The 18920-nt window shown below is 37.1% G+C and overlaps 1 protein-coding gene across 3 annotated transcripts in view; it reads left to right on the top strand.

Annotated features, from left to right (window-relative positions):
• The first annotated feature begins 7361 nt into the window (after positions 1–7361).
• KLF12 (KLF transcription factor 12) overlaps positions 7362–18920 on the top strand; it is a 110540-nt gene continuing 98981 nt past the window's right edge. For 2 of the 3 annotated variants that reach the window (XM_072410565.1, XM_072410588.1), the window contains exon 1: positions 7704–7847. The gene's annotated coding sequence lies outside the window, so the exon portion shown is untranslated. Of the gene's footprint in view, positions 7680–7703; positions 7848–18920 lie in introns of those variants that run through there. The other variant, XM_072410574.1, reaches the window with a different exon arrangement.

Below are 18920 nucleotides of genomic sequence, written 5' to 3'. Positions count from 1 at the left end.
TTTACATGGCGAATAAAAAGGATGTAATGTGGGGAAATCTAATAAAAACTGGCAGCAAGCACCATCAAAAAGTAAAGGCTGGAATAAGTTATCCACCTGTTACAAATGCCTGAATTACTCTCTGTTGTTTTGAAAGTATTAAAGTTAATCTTTCCTGAGAAAAAAAAAGCGGACTGCTATTGCTGATTGAAAGTTTTAGTTGACTGACTACTCTGCTGACCCACTGACTTCAATACTTCTAAATCACTTACATAGAACAAGTATGCATAAAAAAAAAGAGTAATGCTATGAATCCTTATCTGCATACTTCTGGGTTAGTGACTCAAAGTACCAAAGGCAATTAGGTGACTAGTGAACAGTGAACTGTATAGATTTTAAATGTACATTTTTAAAGGAACAGTGAACTGTATACAGAAGGTCATTGTAGTATATAAACTTGGGTCTTTGTAAACCAGTCCGCATACATTAATAATTGATAAAAACCTGTACATGCAGACATTTTTCGTATGACAACATGCACTGCAGTGATGGACAACTAATGAGATACAAGGAAACTCAACTGGTGCTACCCCTTCTGCAATAACCAGCTGCCCAATCTTTAATTTTGTAAAGTGAGTGTAGTTCCACTGTATATGTGGAAACTTAGTCAAATGTATTGAAAGAATAGCAGCTAATCTGTTTACACATCAGACTGGCTCTAATATTAAAAAAAAAAACAACAGTAATGATAATAATAAAAATAGTAATTTTTACTCCAGGACATTGGGGTAGGGAATTTAGTATTCTACTGATTTGTGAAGCATTCAGCATAACTAAGATGTGTATGTATTTAAATGTTTTATAGTATAATGTATCTTTGAAATTCCCTCACATTCATTCCAAGCAATTTAATTTCATGTTCCAAACTCACTCTTGAGGACATCTTTAAAATGCAAGCACTATTTAGTATGACATGTATTATGATGAATAATATCAATGCAGTTAAACATCTCCTCTAAGTAAGCTAAGCAAGTAGCTAATCAAATCATTATGCTCCCTGATTTAATCTGAGCTGAATATTTAACAAGGGTACTCATATTAAATAAAAAGTGAAGTGTATTTTATAATAGAATTTAAATATTAAAAAATATAATTAGTTTGATTATTTACCAGCATAAAAATAATTAGATAAAATCATTTTTGGCATAAGTCTCAAAAGCCAAAGACAAGATATTGCAGTGATAAATTGCTACTATTGAATTTTTGAAACTATTGTTGTGCACTTATTATTGTTCTGACTGTGTTTATTATAAAAATGATTACTTCACATGTTATCATAGGAGTGTGTGTGCTAGATCTTGGCTTCCAATAAACAAACTCACTTTCTATTCTGAAATTACTTAAGCTGAAGTCAACCACTTTTTCAGCTTGAGTGATAAAGGCACGGACAGAAATCTTTTCACCACCAATGAATCTCACTGAGGCATCTACCCATCTGTGTCATTCAACTGATGCTCACAGACCATTATATCTAAATGAATGAGCATTACTGATGAGTAAATATTGTATACTAAGATTTGTTTTAATGGGTGGATATTTGCATTCCTTTTAAAATACAGTCAACATCTTCTTCCTGTCCATCCCCTTTCCTTTACCCCTACCCAACCAACCTTCTTCATACCCTATTATGGCACAGTTCTATTTCTTATGCACCAGATTTTATTGGGCTGACCTATTTCCACATTTACTTTTTGAAATAGTATGACAATATTGTTTAATGTTTCAAAGTGTTCTATACCATAATCACAATTGGTATTATTAAAAAACACCCATCCAGACCTGCAAGAAATTATTTTTTATTATATTTTGTACATGATTTACTAAGCTGAGTAAACATTCAGTCTTTTTGGGGAATAGTCTCTTAACCTTTATTTACTCAACCAGCTGATGCCAGTGGATCAGGGATTGAACAGAAGTCATTGGTGCTAACTCTTGTCTTTTTGGACCAGAGCAATTTTTACATTTTCACTATAGGTTTGTTTATTTGGTGATAACTTTGTCATTACTTAAAGCGTACCTAAACTCAACATTTTTACTTCACATAGAAGGGTAGACAGCCCTTATATATACAGTAAAAATGTTGGTGTTTTTTTTTTTAAGGCCAACACCTTTAAAAAAAAAAAAAAAAATAGGATGCAGCACCACCCCTTTAAGTCTTGATTGACACAGCAATCAAGACCTAATGGAACCGCGGAACACCCGGGATACCTATGGCACGCATCTCGGAAGGCTCTGGCTGCTCCTTCTATGCAATCCCTTATCTCGGGCATGTGCAGAAGGGGCATTTTTCCTCCTAGAGTAAGAGATGCCAATGTCACACATGCACTCTTTTTTTCCCCCTTCACAGCGGCTATGTCACCCGATCTCGCATCTGCGCAGTGCGAGAATGGGTGATGAAGAAAGAATACCAGAAGAGAAGATAGCGGCGCCCGGCACTTCCACGGCGCCGGAATGAAGGGTAATTCTAGGACAACCTGGGACCAGATGGTCGGAAGGACCAGCACCATTGAGGGACCTGCAGGATTAATGGTAAGTGTAATTTTATTTGTTTTTAGTATAGTTACGCTTTAAGGTAATAAAGTACATATGTTGGTTTTGGGGGACACAAACTATTATTTCTTTCGGCAATATTGTTTTGTATTTTTTTATTTACACTGTATAAAAAAGGTGAAAAATGAAAATGTATTTGCAAAAAAAGTAGTTTTACTGTAAGCATAAAGTGTAAATCTTATCTACAGAATAATAATTCACTTTAATAAGTGAGCCAAGAAAAGATATATGGGAAAGTAATAGGATTCTTTTCAAAATGACGACAGCTTTACCTAATTCACTTCACCATTTACTAAATTCAAAATGCATTTTGAAAAGTGAACAGCTAGTGCAAAATAAACACGTAATACATGTCTAAAATATGCCTATTAAATGTACTTTGACATCTAACTGCACTGTATGTGCTTGTTTTAAGTTTGACTCTTATTCATTGCAGTTCTTCTTTAAAAAAAAAAGCTGTGGTCACATTCCATAGTAGAGTATGTCTGAAATCTCATTAGAGCTTGTATTCTAGAAAGTAACAGATCTGGTAAGGTTTTGTTGTACATGCAGAGTAGAGACTTTCCTTACTTTACGCCTTGTTTATTCCTTGTCAAATTTTGCCAGTCAGCACAAAAGACCTCATTTAAATCCTGCTTGGAACTAATAATAGTAAAGCAGATGATGTTGCATTCTGTTGCAAATATATGTGGAAATCTCCTTTTTAGTATCTGAGACTATGAACAAGTGTAGTCTGATACTAAAATGTTAATACAGATTTTTTACAAAGAGGGCAAAACTGGATTGTAGGTAACTTTTTGTATGTATTGTATTTCATAAGAGGACAAAGGGAAGCCTTTAACTTGAAACACTGTATAAATCTGCAAGGTTTCTGTCCTAATTTTTAGGATTTGAGATGTCATAGTTACAGACTCAAGGTAGACTTAGAACATGTAACACAATAGATTTACCAGGGTCAAAGATTAAAATAAAATTCCAAGAAAACCACCAAATACAGAGACAAAATGCATATAAATGAATTGGTTTTACGAATAGGAATTACGAATAGGAGTTGTAATTTGGACAGTTATTTAAAACCCTTTACTACATTGTAATACCAGTAGGGCGACACTAACATGTTGCAGTTACTACTGTCTACTACTTGCTCACACAGAATGAATTAGTGGTGCGGTGATGGGTATTCATGGCCCTGAAAGTGAGGTAAGATAAAAATGCAAAGCTGCAACAAGAAATTGGGGTATCACCCACCTGGCTGTGCATTGTGGCAATTTTATATAGTTTTCCTTTATACTATAATATTACGGTAGCTCCTGAGCATTGGTTAAGTGGTGAATGTGATGTGTTTGTATGTATGCATATTGAATCCATTTTACCAACCAGCAGTCAATAAAATTTCCAAGAGAAATTGAACATGTGAAAAAAATGATTCTGCCATTCCTGTAATGCACAATAACATCTACTCTTTTGTATTCGGATTCATATTTAGTTCACTTGGGAGACAGAGATATCAAGCCTAATATCTAAATATTCGCTCATAGGAATCTTCTAGGTCTATTGGCCTAATTTAATAAAGCTCTCCAAGGTTGAAGAAGATACACTTTCATAAATGAACCTGGGTGATCCAGCAAACCTGGAATTATTTTCTTTAAAGTCATTTCCTAAGCAAATGTTTTCAATCCTGGACCAGATCTATTTCAGGTTTGCAGGATAACCCAGGTTCACTGATGAAAGTGTGTCTTCTCCAGTCTTGGAGAGCTTTAATAAATCAGGCCCTAAGTGTTTCAATTGCAGTAACTGATTCCCACCAGGGAATGTTTGAGGGAATATCAGATTCCCTATTTTATAAAAAGATTTACTAGAATTGAGTTTTAAATAATTTTATTTTCCCAGCTGACTATAAACTACCAAAAAAAGTACAATGTGTAGTGAAAGTTGTTAGTAGGTATGATGATGGAAATGCATCTTTTTCTAATTACATTTTTAGTCATTTAGGTTAAAATTTGCAAACTTTTTTTTTTTTAATATTTGTGTAGCACATCCCCTGCGTGTTCTTCTCCCTGATTATGTAGTAATTGTGATACACACAGGGTTAAACCATTGCAGGGCTGGGAAGGAACATGGTGAGTGTGTGCTACTGTGCTCAGCATCCTGAGTTCCCATAGCAACGGCTGTCTCTCTGACATACTCCTCTGCAGCTGCAGAATATGTGAAGTGCAGCACACTGGGCTTTTCTCAGTTCCTAATGCTGCACTGGCCTCTCATGAAGCAACCATTAGTCTTCCCTGGAATGGAAAGTGCCTCTAGGGAAACACTGAACAGTATTATAGGCCTTCTAATTTTGGAATTCATTAGACACATCACCTCACTATGTTAAAAAGATGCTCTGTTGTCAGTTAACTAAACCCAGGGGGACATATATTAACTGGCTGTGTTGTGAAAAATATGCTAATTTTTAAACAGCATCAACTAGAGCCTCGTATATAGTAAAGCAAAGAAAAAAAAAATAAAAATCGAAGCTGCTTCATCTTATCTCTGCGTCTTTACTGAAATGCAAATATGTGTATTTAGCACTTACATTACATCAATATTAGCCCGTGTCTTGCTGCATGATAAATAGTGCAGAACTGGCTGCAGAAGGAGCAATGGCAGCTTCCCAAAATCATTATGTAATATATAGCGATCTACACCCATTTCTTTATATTTCTAGCTATAAACACAGTGTTATGGCCCTGTGTTTGCAATAGCTAGGGATATCTCAAATGATTCCTGCCTGCCCGTTTCCTTGGTAGTTCTGGGCGGAAAGCCAATATTGTGTTAGGAATGTCAGGGCCCCAACTGGGTCAGATATTTGCAGGCTCCCAAGTTAGGACACCAGAGAGTGAATGGAGGATTTGAATGGTAATGAGCGTAGCCCCAAAAGGCCTGCAGGAAATAGATCTGGGTACCACGGCCAAAGTGCAAATATGTGGAATGCAGATCTCTATCAACTGTCAACAAATATAAGTGGAACTTTCCTGTGTGGGGCCCATATTTACTTATTTGGTCTCATCTGCCACGGTTCCCAGGATATCAATAAGTTGCATTCATTCTCTATGTATGTTTTCTCTGGCTAAAGCTTTGAAGGTTTAAAGGCCACATTCAGATGGTTGTGATGCTTTACTGCACGTGTGTTATTTTGTATGTCATTGCGCATTGCAATATATTTATATCGCATGACCAGATTGTTTTCTTTTTCAATGTTCATATGGCACTAGATACCAGTAAACCATAGAAGGGATACATTAGGTTTTATACATACACTGGAGCATTAATTTTTCATTTAGAGAGAAAGATTTTTTTTCTTTAATTCTTTTTGTTTAACTTAATATTTTACCAAACATTAGCTTAATTTTGAATGGGTAAGTGTAGCCTTTTTGCAAATGCAGAGCAGGAGAGTACTCCTTTACGCTCTGCCCAATATCCCAGGGCAGGGATCAAGCTGCTATTTCTGAGAATAATATTTATGTAACATGGAATAGACAGCGCTGGGACATCCACAAAGCAATACCGGGCAGGGATGTCCAGGGGCCACATCAACAACCAGAGATGTGTATGTCTGCATGTGCAGTGCATTTGTAGGTGGTGCAGTGGGTGTGTTATGGGACTATGCCAATACAGAATGAGAATGATTGATGGGGAAGCAGAAGCAACTGCAAAGCTCCCATTATTGGATTATGCCAGCAGGGGATAGATGTTGCCGTGCTCCCCCTTACTTTTCTTATTTAATTAGGAGGAGGAGAGAATCATCTTCATGATGGGTGCTATGTTGGGTGCTAGGTTGACACTTGTCTCATGCCTCCAATAATCTTGGCTCACACTCTCAGTAATTTAAAAAGATAAAGAATTAACTGTTGCATAGTAAACCAAGCAGCAGCCTCCCCCATGGTTTTCATGTTATTTATACAGGTTGACATTCAAAAATCCGGCCATCTATAATCTGATTCCTTCAGATTTCCAGCATGGATTTTGGAGCGAATTTTCAAATTTACAGTTTACTGGAGGCGCCGTTTATGTTTTGATGGCGCTGTACTCCAGAATCAGCTGTTGGGTCTTGCTTGTACTGCTTTCCTGCTCATTCCTTCTCATTTATTTGCTGCTGTATAGCCCCATTATGGATTCAGCATCCATTTAAAGGACTGTACAGGTAGTCATTTTCTGTAAAATATTTACAGCATATATACCTATAAAAAATCCGGAGTTTTCAAAAATCCGGCATTCATCAGGTCCAGAGGTTGCCAGATTTTTGAATGGTAACTCGTATATATAAAATAAAGGCTGTGGCCAGTTCAGTGTCTGCTCTATTTATTAAAGGGTTAAATCGTTATATTGCTGGTTATACTCTGTGCCAGTAGCAATCTTTGCCAATTTATCACATGGGGGCCAAGGCTGCTAGCTTGCCTAAAACCTGTTCTGTAATAATCTCTGACCGAAGGTAACCTATAGCAACCAGAATTCTTTTCTATGTTTCTTGTTGTAAAGGATGCTGATCATATGATTGCCTGCTAATTACACTTTAGTAAATCTTTAGTATAGAACAGAAGCCATCTTCTGCATATGACTAAGTGGCCAGTAATAAATGAGGTAGCTTGAAATGTCCTGGCCAGCTTGTGACATGGCAGAGGTAGGGGAGATATTGCAGGCTGCCTGACATCTCCAGGCAGATATACACAGCCAGTCTGTGGGTGTAGCCTCCTACTCCTCAGGGTGGGAGCAGGGAGGGGTTCACTGACAAGAAAGGGGATTTCACACAGCAGCAGCGCCTCCATCTTCATATATTCTAATCTACATCTGTCATCGGAATACAACACAGCGACTCATCCCCTGCTCGCCCCGGATTATTGGCATTAATCAGACTTCAATTCCAGCGTCCGGCGAGTGGAGAAGCCAATGAAAGCGAGGGTGCCATCTCCGCCGTCCGTCCGCACCCCCCTTGCAGGGGCCCTGGTGTAACTCGATGCACGCTGCTAAGACTCCCAGTATATTGTCCTCTCTTGTTTATGAAAGCTTCCACCCACTGGCCCACCCTAGATTTAGCTGATCATGTGATCCCGGTAAGTCATTTGCAAGTACAACAGTTCTCTGTGTGCCCCCATTCATTTCCTGAGAACTGCATTGAGCAGCTGAGGGAGTCTGTGTATGTGTGTATGAGAAAGGCACAGACAGGGGATTCTCTATAAGGCCCACGAAACCCTTCCTACTGCTCTGCAGCTTCTACTCAGGTCTGTGACTATTCCATTTCTTATAAAACATGCATTTCCATCTGACATGGTCCCAAACAGTCATACTTGTATTAATCAGATCTGCCTAGATCATGTCACATTGCTTTTATTTATGTTCTTCATCATTGATCAGTTGTGTGATTGTATAAAAGTGCTGATTTTTCCATACTGTATTGTAAGTTGTGTGTGCATAGAAGTGAGCTGATGGGATGCAATGTGTCAGTGTTTATTGGAGAGCACTTGGGGGTCTTGTTTCACTAGTGATCTGTGTTTTGGAGAAAGTAAGAGCTGGAAGTGCTGATGACCTGCTTGTCATAACCAGATCCCCCCCCCCCTCCTCACCTACCACCCCCCCTTCTCCATTCATCATTGTCTGCATGGTAATGATGTAGAACTGTCACTTACATCATAAAAGTAGTCAGAGGGCTGGCCTATGGCAGTCATTTTCAATCAAGATGGACTTTAGTTGACAGTGTATAAGTTTGCATGTTGATTTGCTGTAGTCTTCTGAAGAACAATCTGCAGCTGCTTACCATTGCTGGTAATGGAAGCGCTGACCCTGTGACATTACTTGGTGGCAATGTAGATTTGCTGATGGAAGGCAATAGGATCTGTGCGCCTTAGCTGTGATCATCCTTTGTGTGCACCCATCCATATACCCAATGATAACGTCATATACTCACACTGGATGTCCCCTAGTACAGAAATAGGAACCGTAAATGTCATGCCTTAATTCTTTCAGTTTGACGTCAAAACAGGAACCGCGCTTGCTGCTTCTCTTAACCTGAAATTAAATACAATTTTTTTTTTAATGACGTAATGCTGTAACTTTATATGCAACACCGAAAATAGAAGCAGTTGTAAAAATGCAAAAAATATTTCCATTATTGAAAGAAGCATAAAAATGACTGATGTATATTTTCAGGTGTTGAGAATACGGCCAGCTGAATGCACCTATAATAATAGCCATGGAGAGCGGTATATCAATGACTACAGCTTCATTCTGCAAGGCTCCCACAATCCGTCAGCTGATTACATCATGAATATCATTAATAATATTTCTCTGTAGATGTGTTTTCCAGCATGCGTGAAGTTGTTTGGGTTCTTGTTGCTTTGTAATTGTTGACGTAATGCCAAAGAGAAAAAAAAAAACATGATGTACAAATGGGGAGTGACTTAATTCATACATTGTATAGGCACTACAAAGAGCCCATGGAGTGCCATCCATACACAGATGCAGCTTGGTACATAGCTGCAGTAGACAGCTGAGCACCTTAGTGTTAGCTGCTTATATTCAGCTGCTAAAAGCCGTGTTCTGTTTCAGGCATTAGTACACACGGAAATCTCTAATCTGGCTAAATGGACGTTTAGCATAGCGGTTTGCTTGTTATCTGTTTTGTAACTGTTGTAGGATATGGTAAGGCTGCCTAAATCTTGGAGAATATTTAGTAGCCTGGACTAATGTTATGCTGGAATGGCTATCCATTTAATTTACAATGGTTTCATCCTAAACGCTTGCTTGTCTCATGGAGCAAAGACGACCCCATCTAAAACACAAGCATGGGCAATGCTAGTCTCGGCGCAGACAGCTGTCACTCTTGAGACGTCACCCAGCTAATCCATTATGACTTGCGCATTCTTCTATCCTTCTGTTTAGAACACCAGTCTGTTTCATCATTTATTTGTGATTATGTCTGTATTCTCTGCAAAACCATTGCAACTAGTAATGCATTGTAGCTAGTAATATTCTAAATAAAGCGATTCAGTTTTTGTTGACAGTAAAAGAATTTAGTTCAGAGCATGGTGTTCCCAGTTTTGCATCATCCATGCAATATGGATCAGCACTGAGGATTCCTGCTGGAAGCCTTTGGTTATTCATTTACAGTCACAAATATGATGACAGCTGACAGGAAGCACACACTTTTGAATTCAGTGTACGTGATTGACAGATACAGAATTTCAGAACTGACACTGTCATTATCGATCACCTCTGTGTCAGGGCAGCACATTTGAATTATATGAGGAGTTGTGCTATGCAGAAGTTGATGCGTTTTGAAGCAATTAGAGCGGACTCAATTATGTTCTAATATTTTTATTGTTGAATGAATACTAGTGGAATAAATTGTTGTTGGATTGTTGTGTTTATTTTGGTGAGATGTGACCACAATTGTTTGTACTTGCATACTGTTCAGTAAGATCATCATAAAGGTGTGATCCCTCCAAATATGTGTTTATGGTACAATATACAGAATTCATCCTGTGGGCAAATTGCGATTTTTGGCTTTGTAATGACTGCAGCAGTTGTTTAATTCTGCTAAAACATATCCCTCCATGGAAATCCTTGGGTGGTATAGAAGCCAATGTGTAATTCATCCTACCAGCAATTAAAGAAACAAAAGAATGATGATTTTTAATATATATAGATTCAATTATTCTGTTTTTGTTTAGATATGGGTGGATCTGACAACCCGAAGCCCTGCCACCTGAGTCTTACTCTTCAGCAGTCCATTTGTGGGATATCCCTACTAGAGTTTAAGATTTTATGGCTTCTTTGGCTTTTAGTTGTTTGCCATATTAGGACATGTATGTAATGTCTGAACATTTATCTTTGTTTTATCCCTTTTAAAAATGCTGCAAGTATAAAAATTACTGTTGATTTGGCAGGAATTGATTATTTTCCTAACTTCATGTTTGGGATGAAAACATAGAGCCTTTGCTGAATTGAATTACCAGTCGGTGTTGTCAGCCCTGCTCTAGAACTCCACCTTTCTCACACCCCTCATTGCCCCACTTTATCCCCATACATTTATTTCTCACACAGCAAATAAATATTACCGTGACTCCTAAGAGCTTCCCCAACACTGTACATAGGTGCAGGCTCTAGTGTGATGTAGTTCTGGGGAAATGACTACACCAATAAAATCTGAGCTCCCAGCAGCTGCCCCTGTGGGGCTTTTACAGGTCAGGTAATTATATCACAAGGATCCTCTACCAGCTGTCAACCTGCAAGTGTCATTGTGTGACACTGTGCTGTTACTGGTACATCCACTACCCTCTCTCTAGGGGGTATATGGGGCACTGTCATTGTTCTGTCATTGGGGGGGGGGGGGGCTGAAAAAATGGTGGGTATGTCACTGTGGGAAAGGGGTCCATACTTAGGAGTGGCCTGCACCAGTATAGGGGATTGTGTTGGTGTCCGCATTGAGTGGAAGTCTGTCATTGGGGCTGGGGGGGGTTCTGCACTGAGGAGGGTCCTCAACTGGGGGTAAAGTTTGCAGTATGTGTGTGTGTGTGTGTATGTGTGTATGTGTGTGTGTGTTACTTACACTGAGGAGGGGTCTGCATTGGGAGAGGGGAATCACTGGATGTCAATCGTTCACTAAAGGGAAAATGTGAACTGAAAATGGATGTCGGCACTGGGGGATTGGGGATGTGCTTGTCCTTTATTCTAGTATTGAGGATTACAATTTGTCACGGGCATGGAGTGTGTGTGGGTAAATTGTCATCAACACAGCACAAGCAGCTTATTCAATTAATTTCATTTCTCTGAAAAAAATGAAACAGGACAGGCAAGTTGTACAGTCTTAGCTATGAAAATATGAGTTAAAAAGGAACTTGCACTAAAAAAATCATACCTTTAATCATCTGACTAATGTACGCTTTCAGAACACTAGACCACTTTGTCAGGCATATCAGTTAATAATATACTAACGCTGTACTCCTATTGAATAATAATGTACTTGCATAATTCCATACTCATATTATAAAGAGACTTGATTTGACAGTTTTGAAAATGCAGCTCAGCAAAGAGAGCTTGCTGCCTTTCAGGGTTCGAGATATTAAGGTCAACTTGTGTCACCCCACATAAACCTCACCTGACCTGGTGGTGCCCTCTATTTCCCAAAAGGCTACATTTAGTTTATAACACATAATTCACCTTTGATCTTCATCAGATTCTCATAAGATGAAGACTGCAGTTCTTTAACTGGGAATAGATTGCACCACTTGCATGTTTTGTAAGTCTAATGAAGACCTAAACATGCAACAAGCTGCAGCATTGCGTGTGTGGGCCCAATATGCAGTATATGTGAGGGGTGCCAATTCAGCTGTTTTTTGAGAAAGAATATTTCACGTGAGTTTAAATTAGCCCTTAACTGCTGTTATCTGTAACAATTTTTCTGGCATTTTCCAGTATTGCCAAAATACTGATCTAGCCATAATGAACTGCTCAAAACACAAAATTATTGGGAGCTGCATGACTACTGTTTAGTTTATCTATATGTATCATATATATATTGTCCAGCCAATAACCTCACATTGGACTAGAGTTTACATATTTTTGTAACTGTATTCATAGGGGGACAGGAACAAATGAGCAGAAGAATAGAAATATTCCTTAGCAATGATTAATTATTTTGGGTTGCCCTTGGTTCATAACTAGCTCTAGTGTTGCAAGTAAAAGCATATTGTATTTTTATCCATGCAATGCATGTGTTCATGTCTTAGACATTTACTTCCTGTACAGCTTTATTTTCATTGGCAGTGCTACTGTGTATTTTGTATTTCACTGATCTCTTTATGACTGGGATTTATTAACAATTTATAGCAATGCTAAACAACAATTGAAGTATACAGTGCCTTTTTAATGCCTTCCAGTAAACAGAGCAACTGTGCTAAAATCAGAATGTTATCTGCTGGTCTTTATCTGAGCTCTGTTTACTTCCTTGTGGAATAAGCACATACTGCTCCCTAAGGAGTCATTAGGAGCATACTTCTTGTTTCTGTGCTGTTTAACTTTCTCTCTCCTCTGCATCACCAATCGCAATGAAGCCTTAAATCTGAATCTGCAAGAAACTTCATAGTGCTGATATTTTTTCCACATCACTATATGAGCTAATAGGGAGCCTATGGTGGCTATGTTATGAGCCGGTTCCTTTTTCTGATCTCCAGAATACAGACAAGGGACTAGGGTAGCCTTATTCACTGCAGTAATGCTTAGAGGCAAAGATAAAGTATTAAGCAGGTGGGACTCGCATCCTTAAAACCAAAGTCCATCATGGATTTTATTGTGAGATCCACTCATTGCCAGACCAAAAACTGGTTGAAGAGGGCTTATGATATGACTGCACCAAGAATCAACGCAAAATACTGGTGTTGGGGTGATCCAGTAAGGAAAGGAGTTTGAGTGAGCCCAGAGTTGTACTACTCTCCTTTATTTCAATAATATTCCTGTAAAATATATTTAAGGGCCATCAAAGCCTCTTGAAAGTAACGTCAGCCTTCCTTATACCTGTTTTTGGTGGGTCAGGCCTTGACATACAACAGTACACTGACCGCACCATTAAATGTTTAGTAGACTTTTATACTTGTTGGAAGTCTCCATTTATTTGTGCATATGGAGACTTCTTTTGACCCCAATTTGAAGCACTGGTCATCAGATTCTATTTTTATGACTTTGTTGTTTGTAGCCATGGTCCCATCCAGCGTCAGTAGTCCAGCATCATCTCCATTGTCTGTGGTGGTGCTATTTTGTGCTTATGCGGAAATTGCTGATTTAAAACTTTAAGCTGCATCCACAGCACACCGTAAATGTCCATTTAATGGTACATACAGTGCAGGTTAATTTTGTTAAACCTGTGTGCGTATGTTCATAATACAGATGAAATCTGCAATGGTATGTACGCAATGTAATACTTGCAAATCCAAGGAACAATGCTTCTCCTTTAAAATAACTCCATTATAAAATCCTGTCTGTGATTCTTGACACATGACATCCACAATTAGTTTTATTTCACATTTGATTCCCTACTAATGTTGCCGGGGGTGTTGTTCTACTCTGTGCACACTATCAGTTATGGATAATATTCCAGCAAATTGACGTTTATTTTTATTACACTGTGTACAAACAACCTAGAAAATTGACTCTGCACTGTACACACTGAAAAGAATTTCAGACAAATGGCAATCATTTCCCGTGCCAGTAAAGAAAGAATTACATGTAACTAAAATTTTATTGACCTGAGACACATGATTTGAGATCTTTCCTAAAGGAAAAAAAACAGGGAAAGTAAATAACTGATGCAAATAAATTGCATTTAATGCTTTTGAGTAGAATAATCACATCTGTAATGCACAGCTACAATTATTTATATTCTGTTATCTGTTCTTGCATGGCTATAGGTGCTCAAAGATGATTCCCTGCAAAATCCCTTCCTTTAGTTGTAGCTGGAGGGTGACTAGGACACCTGCTGTATTATTGTATGCTTCCCTGTGTTGTCCTATTGTGAATAGTCACTTTTGTGACATTCTGCCTTGATCTTCTCTATTTTTTAATCTGCCTGTGCTTTATTATAATTGCCTGATATAGCATTATAGTCTTCAAAAGAAAGTCTTCCAGTTGGAAAATGTTACATTATCTTGTAGTCAGTGGGGGCAGCTGATGCAAGAACTGCACATTTATATGATTTCTCTTAATTTACATGGAGCTCCAGGAAAAACACTTAATACACAGTAACAATTCATATATGTGCAGGGTTTTACCCACCAAAGGATTTTACATTTTGCCTAGCTTTTCATAATAAACACACCACTGTTTGTCAATAATATCCCTACTCTGGGTCCGCCTATTACTTCGGGGTTAGGTGGTGGTGAGCATTACAATCTGCTATCTGGCCTTTTTAAAAGGAGGTGTGTATGTTATCTGAAATTGGCCTTTTAGAACTATTCATACCTTTTTTTCCAAGAATTTTTGTTAATCAATATACAAAAAAAAATAGTACAAGGATGTATTTTTTACTTCTTTTAGCAAATATTTAAATGTAATCATTAATTGGCTTTAACCTTTACAAATAAAGATTTAGTTTTAGATTCTGCCCTAGAATAATAAATATATAATGTATAAATGAGTTTAAATAAAACAATAAATAAATAAAACATGGTTAAAATAAAACATGGTTACAACATAAAATAACATAAAATAAAATAATAATAATAAATAAATATAAATAATAACAAAATAATAATATTAATAATAATAATAAATAAAAATGAATAATAAAATAAAAAACATGGTTAAAACTTAAAAAAATAAATAAAACGTGGTTTAAATAAAACATGGTTACAACTGTGCAGCAAAAAAATTTACTTTCAAGGCCAATCCTATTTATGTTCCAGAAAACTGACAACATTTCTGTACAGAGAAAATTAAGAAGTTACTGAATGGAGTCCTTGTAATAGAAATATAGAATAATCCAGGGACAAAGAATTAATGGAACAAAATTAGTTCAGTCCACTTTTAGTTGTTACATTACTTGCTGACTGTTTATAGTTTGCACTAGCTTTTGATAGCTGGATTTCCCCATAGTGGTGTTTAGCAATTAGAGGAGCAAATCATAATTAACTTTGTAATTGTTATGATATTATGATGTGTATCTATTGCATTCTGTTTGCAACACAGGAAGTTTCAAAATCCAAAATTGTTTTTTTTATTTTTTTAATTGATATATGTTCAGTCCTAAAAATATGTTACATTTTTATGAAGGGATTATTTTGTTTTGTATACAGAGCTCTTATTAGGATTAGAAATTCAGATTATAAACAAGCTGTGGCTGAAATATATCTTAGAGTTGCAGTTTTGTGTTCCAAAGGGAAGCTTAAAAGGATCTGATCACAAGTACATGTGCATTACCATATACAGGCCTGTGAGTCAATTAACCCTACAGTATTCATGGAGGAATGTAAACCTGTCATAACTAAGTCTTTCTGCTGAAAATGATAGTTACCTGATTGTCAACCTGACCCTGATGCTTCAGTCCTGTGAACCATTGACCCTGAACCCCCACAGTTTGCCTTTATATGCAGCTCAGTTATGTGTTTGTTGTGGTGTATTATAGCAGAACTAAAATCTAAATGCATAAAAACTCTTGTCCAGTAAAATAAGTAAAGTTAAAAGTTGACATTTTTACTTTTGACACATTGCCTGTTTTTGCTAGCAATTTGAGTTTGATAAGATGTATCTAGTAAAAGGGATTAAGGAGGTAGAACAATACAAATACCCTGTAACACAACTCTAAATGCTTAAACCAGATCTGCCAGCAGCCTTTATCATTCCTGTGCCAGAAGAGACTTGGTGACATGAGAGCTGGCCATTGATTGATATATGGGTCTGCCCAGACCTGGCCACACCAGTTTGGCATTACTGCTTGGTGGGCCATTGACATGGTACAAGGACATAGATCAGACACCCCTTCACTTGCTGTATACCTTATTTGGGTCATTTAGGTTTATTACTAATGAGATAAAAGGCTATGTTTCTTGTGTATAATAGTGGAAATTATAGAATACCGTAAATTAGGATTATTTTGCCAATTCTTTATGAGTAACTGTGCACTTACTATCTCAAGCAGATGTGTAATGAGTTTAGAGTTAATGTCTTGCTGTCTGTCTTGGCTTTAAAACCTCTATAGTTAGTGGAATTTGGCATTCCCAAAGACCAGACAATAGATTTTTTTGTTTAAGATAATCACAGGCAAAAAATCTAGCATCTGTAGAACTGTCCCCTTATAATGATTAGAGATTTGTCCTACCAAATCAATAAATGACTAAGAAAAATTCTGTTTTTGAACATGCATGATGCAGGACTGCCATCAGAAGTTTCTGGGTCCCTTACTAGGTTTCTGAAAGTTTCAGCATTGCAAAAGCCAATCTCTTTTGATTGGGGCCTGGTATAGAAGTACCCCTTGGCCCTCCCTGGTGGCACCCCTGGTAAGGACACAGCAGGGAGATGCATACTCACCCATCTACCTTTCCACATTCATAGAACAAATAGGGATGTACAGCAATCACTAATGTTTGTTTCCAGAGAGTGTAATTGTATGTCTGCACACAGCTTAATTGTGGCCAGCATTATCTCCAGTATCCTACTAAATGTTGACTTATAATTCTGCTATGATATGGATGTGCCTGGATAGGAATCATTTGTATAAAACTGGTCCTAAAATGTACATTAGCTCTGTCATTTTTAATATGTTTGTGGAAATAATTCCCTGATTAAGCTGTATTTCCTTTTGTTGGCATCTTTGTATATGTGTGTTCTATTCAAGTACAGTGGAGGGATAGCAGACATAATGAGATGGTAAGGCTGTAAGAAGAGAAAGTGAGGAGATCCCCCGTGTTATATTTCCTGATGCTATTCTTCCAAGGGTGTACGTTTCACTTTTTCATCTGTATTCAGTCACTGGAAATACATCTATTTTTAGATAGAACAACCTATGTACTCTAACGTGTGCCTTTATTCTTTTACCTGTCTGCTTTTTTTGTGCTTTCCTGTATATGGCTTAGAATTATTAAAAGCAATACTAGGGTTTGTGTGAGCTATAGACCTTAATTATATAGGGGTGGAACTGAAGACTGCAGGGGTGTTGAAGAGGACATGTCACAATTCATCAGTTATTTTATTACTATTCTCCTGAGTGACTCTACTCTGTATGTGTGCGTGTGTATATATACAATTAGTTACAATACAGTCTCAGAATGATGATTTCAAAGTGTGACCGGTCACATTTTTTATCAGACTAGGTAGTATTGATATTGATTAACCAATGATTTAAGTGAAGTAAGGCATTTTAGTTTGGGTTGGGAAAGGGATTTTTAGAGAAATAAGGTTTTGTATTTCGTGATTGCTTGTGTAAAATATTTTACTTGTGCTGACCTAACTACACCAATTATTGATATGCAATATTTTTATCATTGCCTAATTTTTTCCACTTTTAGTTCCAAACATAATAAAGCAAATACAAATGTTCTTCTCCAGCAGATTGTGAGACCCCATGACTCCAGGCCTGTTTACCTAAATTAGTCACACAGTCAGCAATCAGTTGTGAGAGAGTAGATTTCCAGTGTTGGAATTAATAAGACGCTTGTAAACAGACCACTTTTATTAGCTACAAATTTATATATCTGTGGAGGACAAATGAGCAAACATTTTCTGACTTCCTCTTTGTTATTTTCAGTGAATATTTCTGTTGTAATTACAATTGATTTAAATGAAACTATGTGAAACTAGTTTGATAAACTATCCTCTTGTTTGATAATTGATCTGAATTGCAATCAATTTTACTATTATATTAAATTGAAATATTGATTGTAAAATTGCCTAATTTCTGATCAGTCTTTTGCTCAAACCACAATTGTGAATGGAATTTATCTGATTCATTTTTAAAGGATTATTTTCTACAATGTGCCAGATTATCAGACAGTTGTGGAATCATTAAATTATGTTCGCTCTCTGTCTGTGTTGGCAAGTGACCAACTACAAGGGTCATTAAGGAAAAACTTTCTAAATCAAAGGAAACATTCTGTTTCTAGTTCCTATCTAGTGCATGAGGACATAGCATATCAAGTGCCTTTTATCTCATTATAAACTTAGGTTTCACAATGAAGGTTGTTGTAGTGCTATGACTGATATATACTTGTCAAGTAATTCCCCTGTAATGAGTTGTTTGAAATGTGCCATTTTATAGTAAATGTGTACAGTAGCCAGGCAGGCTTGGGATCTAATAGAAAGCTTTGGATGTTTTTTTGGGGAATCTAATCTAATTATTTACTGTACATGTTAAATCCTGAACACTACAATGCTCCAACAAAACAAATTTATGTTGAGAAAGTTTGTGTATGTCTGTGTTTAGGTTTGTTGTGGTGCGTTGTTAGCCTGCACAAGATGAATAGATGTTAATGTGCCCTTGGAGTGTTTTTACTTGCTATGTTTTCTGGAACAGAGAATCATCAGTTGGAGTTGTGTTTTTATGCACTTACACAACATGACAATTAGGTTTATTGTCCATAACCTTGCAGATTGACAGGCATCATTATGTTGATATACTCTGATGTGCATGATGATGTGTAATACTATAAATTACAATGTAAAATAACCTGATGTTTTGATGCATTTCCATAGCTTTAATTGGAAAATCTATTTGGAAAAATGCAGAGAAGTTAATTCACTCTTGGACTGCCATGGAGGGCGAGATGCAAAGTTTTGTGTTATAGAGATATTGGCCACTCCTCAAACAAGTC

The sequence above is a fragment of the Pyxicephalus adspersus genome, chromosome 1, assembly GCF_032062135.1.
Source record: "Pyxicephalus adspersus chromosome 1, UCB_Pads_2.0, whole genome shotgun sequence".
Taxonomy (NCBI): Eukaryota; Metazoa; Chordata; class Amphibia; order Anura; family Pyxicephalidae; genus Pyxicephalus; species Pyxicephalus adspersus.
Note: the sequence above shows the minus strand (reverse complement) of the source record. Positions and strands in the feature narration are given on the sequence as shown.